Raw genomic sequence first — 6000 nt, 5'->3', positions numbered from 1 at the left:
AATTATTCTTCCATTCATGTTAACAACAAATACATATAAAAGAGTCAGAAATGAATACAACAAGCAAGATACAGGCATTTATGAAGAAAAGCAGAAAACTTCCCCAGGGAATATGAAAGAAGACTAGAAAATAACTGACTTATTTCTGGCTGGTGATATCTAATAGTCAATATTTCCTGATTTAATTTGTGGATTGATATAATTTTTATCACACTTAAAATGGAATTTTATTTATGTCTTTACAAAGTAATTTTAAGTTCACCACAAAGAACAATAAGCTTGCAAAACCTCTGTGTATGCTTATGAGTGCACATGTGTGTGTGTATAGAGATAGAGAATTGAATTTTTATATTTAAAGTATGCTTTATAAAGCTAAAGCAATTAACAAAATACACTATACTAAGCCAATTCAGTTGCATCCAACTCTTTGCAACCCTATGGACTGTGGCCCACCAGGCTCCTCTGTCCATGGGATACTCCAAGCAAGAATACTAGAGTGGGTTGCCATTTCTTTCTCCAGAAGCAAATATTCTAGTGCAGTGTTATAGAGACTGAACAATGACTACATTAGAAAGTCACCAATCTACGCACTTTATGTAAGAATTTAATATATGGTAAAGGTAGTATTTTGAATCAGGAAATAGCAAACTACTCACTAAATTGTTTAGGCACAATTCAAAAAGGTTACCATCCTCCTTTTCAAATGGGGGAACCGAAGCACAGAGAAGTTAGGTAACCCGCTTAAAGTCACACAGCTAGCATACAGTAGATTTAGGACTCAAACTCAAGCAGATTGACTCCAGAACCCATGGTTTTGCTATTACACTCTCTCTTCCTAATACTTGACTTTTCTAACAACCTTATTTTAGAAATAAGAAAACTGAAGAACAGGAAAATAAAGGAACCCCCTAAAATCATGTATCTGAAGTATTCCAGAAATAGTTTTGGAATTTGAATTCAGGCCATCAAGATAGTTATATAATTTTTCAGAATATTTTGTACTCATTAAATCTGAGTTTTTAAAAAGTCTAGCTCTTTTAAAGTGGTCATATCATTTTTCTAAAATAGTTTCACCAATTACATAAGCTATCAAATGTAGTGTTATTTCTAGTGTTTGGATAAGAAACTGTGAGAAAGAAGAGGTGTCTCTCATCAAATTTTACCTTCCAAAAATAATTCTATTTGTCTGTGTATCTGTGTAGATATCTGTCTGTCTATATATCTATATACCTACTTGCCTATATGGGGCTTCCCTGGTGGCTCAATGGTAAAGAATCCTCTTGCCAAGCAAGAAACACTGGTCCAGTTTGGGAAGATTCTCTGGAGAAGGAAATGGCTACCCACTCCAGTGTTCTTGCCTGGGACATCCCATGGATAGAGGAGCCTGGCGGGCTATAGTCCATGGGGTCACAACGAGGCAGACACGGCTTGGCGACTAAACAGCAACAACAGCTTACCTATCTACCCACCTACCCATCTTTATCAGTAAATTGTGCACAAAACTAACATCTAATCAGTTTAAAGAGAGTTAATTCTTTGACTATGGGTATAATGTTCTGTTTTTCATTATCTAGTTTTAGTTAATATATGGTAAGCTGCTTCAGTCAATCAAATAAATATCCCAAACTTCTACCCAAAGGCTGGTTAATTTTTAATACTGAATAAGTTTTTAAGTACAAATGAAATATTTTGGCAAAATATGTTTCTCTCATTCAGTCCCTTCTCAATTTAAACATAGCATTTACTTCTAAATTACTACAGAATTTTGGTGTGACTTCATGAAAAAATATTCCATAGGGCAACCCTCGTTTTGCCTTCTCCAAAGCGTTAAACATCTTGAATTCAAATTCTTGGCTAGAAGTTAATTTTTTAAGAAACTACATATATTTATGTCTATCTAACAGAAAGATTTTGAGGACATATTATGCACCAGGCATGTTGCTGGATCCTAAGGATAAGAAAAGACATTTAATGAGATCTCTGACCATTAGAAGCCCACAGAGCACAAAGGCTGATGATATTCACATTCAATGAGAGAGCACATGAGAATATTTGCTTCAGTGTTCGCTGCATACAAGGCACTCAGTGTGTTGTAAGAAATAATCAGAGTATCACACAGTAATGATTACCTTATGGACTTATACAGAAATGACATTCAGCATTCTCTTGGTATTTGAAATTATTTTCCAGAACACAAAATTCCAAGAGATTAAACTAAAAATGTTTTGATTTCAATAAATAATATCTCATATCTACATGCATCTGACATATCAATTTTAATACACTGTAACACATTTAGGGGAGAAAAACAATTAATGCCATATTCAGTGAAAGGCAGCTGATTGTTAGAAGCAGACTCACAGAGTAACCTCAATTATTTTAGCTATTTCGCTTTTATCCTAATGCTAATATGTGAACTGAATTGTTTTCAATGGTTTGAAAGCAGAGAGGTGATTGTTTTGCCACGGATTCAGGGAATCACGGTTTATTGGCCAAGTCACTGACCTTCCAAGATCCTGAGCTAAAATCCCATTAGCGCAAGTTGTTTTAATGTGAACTTGATACAGTAACTCCAAACCTGAGAGAGGAGATGTGAAAGGCACCTTTCTAAAAAACAATTGATTTGCTTCATTTCATTGAAATGGCTAATGCTTTGATGGTTCATATTTACAATGGCTTGTCCTGCTCTTCAAAGGAGTTGATATGTTGGAGTCTTTAACACCATAAACTTGATCAGAACTTCCTCAGCAATAAACAGACTGAATGGAAGGGGAGTGCCCCTCCTCACCCGGCCTCTGGAGCGCATTTGCTTACCAATTTGTAGCTAAAGACATTGAGAATGGTGTTCTTCATGCTCAACTGCTCCAGGTAGTTGAAAAGAGTTCTGGGAAACTCAATATGCAAACTGGTTTGGAAGCCTGAAAGATTGCAAAGAGAAGAACATTTGACCTTCCTTAGTAAAAGGCTGTTGCTCAGTTATAGTCACTCTTACGTATGGAATTTTGGTAGTGTTCATAAAACCCACAGAGAAAGTCTATTTCCCTGTAAGTTGCTTCCTAAACAACTCAGAAAACCAACAAGCTGGGATGCTAGTTTGTACGTTTTTTCTTTAAATGCCAGAGATGTGTCAAACTTCACAGTGACTTGTGTTGAATCCCACAGTTGTTAAGGACAAGAGACACAGAGAATGCTGAGGCTGAAACGTGTGTGTGTGTGTGTGTGTGTGTGTGTATGTGCACTCAGGTGTGGCTTACTATAGCCGCCAGGCTCCTCTGTCCTTGGGATTTCCCAGGCACACTGGAGTGGGTTGCCATTTCCTACTCCAGGGGATCTTACCAACCCAGGCATCAAACCCTCGTCTCTTGTGTCTCCTGCATTGACAGGCAGAGTCTACCATTGCGCTGCCTGGGAAACACAAACTTCGCAGCTACTAAAGGGCCTGACTGTGTTGCTTTGTTTATTCTTTTCAATTCCACTCTTTTGGAGATGCCAGGGTCAGTGCAATTTTTTTTTTTACCCCATTTTTAGTGTATTTCTTTGGCAATTACCTATTTCTTTTCATAATGAAAAATAACTTGACTCATAAGTTCATCACAAAAATGATAGTGAGGCACTTCACTGGCAGTCCAGTGGTTAAGACTCAGTGCTTCCATCATAAAGGACATGAGTTCAATCCCTGGTCAGGGAACTAAGATCCAGCATGCTGCTTGGCCAAAAAAAAAATTGATAGCAATCATAGAAATACCATGATTAAAGGTAATAGTCATTTGAGCAGGAGATAAAAGATGAGATAAAATGATTTTACTTAAGGATTTCTTTACTTTTAATTTCAATAAAAATAAGCAGCTAGAGATTGTGTAACTCATTTGGAAAACAAATCTAATCTTGTAAGATGGATCAAAAGCTATGGTATGAAGTCATTCATTACCAAGGGAACATTACCAAAGAGGAGTTATATCTACTAAAAAGCAAAATCACAGTTTAAATAAAATTAAGCCATAAAGTTGGAAACTCATTTCATTATTTCAATGAATGTTATGTATATACATATATGTATGTATATATTTGAGAATAACAAGTGTTGCTTTCCTATGTATCCAATATCCCAACTGTGTATCCTATGTATCCAATATAAATTGTCCAGCAATTTATAAAATCAAAAAATTAAAAATCTTATGTTCAAATGCTTTAATGTGTACTGTTATATGTATTGATCAAAATGTGCAAATAATTTCTCCCTCAATTTTCTTGTTTGGGAGATTAACTGCCAATTAAATGAGCAAATACATAAATAAACAAAAAGTTAAAAGGATAATTAATTAAAACTAAAGTATCCATAGTGATTTAGTAATCCAAGTATTTCAGAATATGTAGACACAGACAAATAATATTAATAAAATGAAAACTTAATCTGAGGTCTCCAACTATTTATCTATTGTATGTATATGTGTATTTATCTACTTTGTATCTCTCAACTTGATAAGTAATAATTTGACAGAAAAATCATGGAAATCCTCTTTCACTTCAACAATGGTTTCTACTCTCAGCAAAAATGCTCAAGAAAATTTTAAATACACTTCTGAGTATTTCCCAGGCTTGCCAGTCCACACTTCAGAAGTTAGTTATTTCTCCTGTGTCTGTCTCAACTAGAAAATTAGGCTAAAATCCTTCCTTCTCCAGCAATAACTTGTATAAAATTCTCCAGTTAAAAATTACATATCAGCACAAAATAATGCCAGTTCTCTTTTTTATTTGAAGAAGAATTCATATGAAACTCAATCTGCACAGTTGCGAATGAAATATGGAAATTTAAAGTGAGTAGTAACCTATAGCTGTGAAATCCCAGAGGCAATGAAATCCAATCAGACAAGGGAAGAGTTAAAATATGAGAACTCTCCAAAGCTTAGATGACTTTGGAAACACAGATCAAAAACAAAGAGACGGAAAGTATAATTAACTCCATTACTGCTCAGTCAAATGAAAACAGCCATGACACTCTTTCTTATTTATGACACCAGCAAATAGCTCAATTCCACCCTGGATATTGCTGTAGGACAGCACTGATTCCACAGCAGGTGAAACAGAAACAAGCTGCTAAAATTTATGTCACTAGATCATCCTATAGATAGAAGATTCATGCAGAAGTCCCATAAAAAATAAGTAGCTTGTGTATCTTCTTATAACAATTCTTGTTCTCGAGCAAACCAAAGTCTATACACGGAAAGCTGTAATTTTCTCAAGTGCACTTAGAATCATGAAAAGCCTATTTGCTTAAATATATATTTTTTCTCAGATACTGGAATTTACCAACAATGATAATAAAATTTTTGCATCATCGAGCCATCTGTTAACATTTATGAAATATTTTCGTTTCTGAGTTGTGCTCCTTAGCACATTGGAAAATTCTTCAATGTGGTATATAATCACCATTGAACAGAAGGTCTAACAGGAGGAAGGACAAAGGGAATATTCAGGTCACTCACAGCACTTCTTCCTGGGATGTCTTCTGTACCTCCGTTATTAAGTTCTGGCCAGATCTTACCTTCTTGATCACTTTGATATTTCCACTGCTTGCATGAGTGCTCATTTGTGTCCAACTCTGCAACCCAATGGACTGTAGCTCACCAGTCTCCTTGGTCCATGGGATTTTCCAGGCAAGAATGCTGGAGTGGGTTGCTATTTCCTTCTCCAGGGGATCTTCTCAACCCAAGGAGCAAATCTGTGTCTCCTGCATTGGCAGGCGGATTCTTTACCTCCTGGGAAGTTAGGATAGTATATGTTAATAGCATGTAAGAGGTATTTGTCTACAAAGAATTTCACTGTGCATATTCTACTCAGATTCTCTTATATTTTTTTGTATCTATCTTAAGTGCCTAGGACAGTTACCTTATTTACATTAGATGTAAAATGTTTAGGTGATTGCCTGATTTCCTGAGTTAAATAGTTTTACAGAGATCTTAAATGTTTTCCTCACTGCTGTGGGAATATGAATGGTTACAA

The sequence above is a fragment of the Bubalus bubalis genome, chromosome 5 (genome assembly GCF_019923935.1).
Source record: "Bubalus bubalis isolate 160015118507 breed Murrah chromosome 5, NDDB_SH_1, whole genome shotgun sequence".
Lineage (NCBI taxonomy): Eukaryota > Metazoa > Chordata > Mammalia > Artiodactyla > Bovidae > Bubalus > Bubalus bubalis.
Note: the sequence above shows the minus strand (reverse complement) of the source record.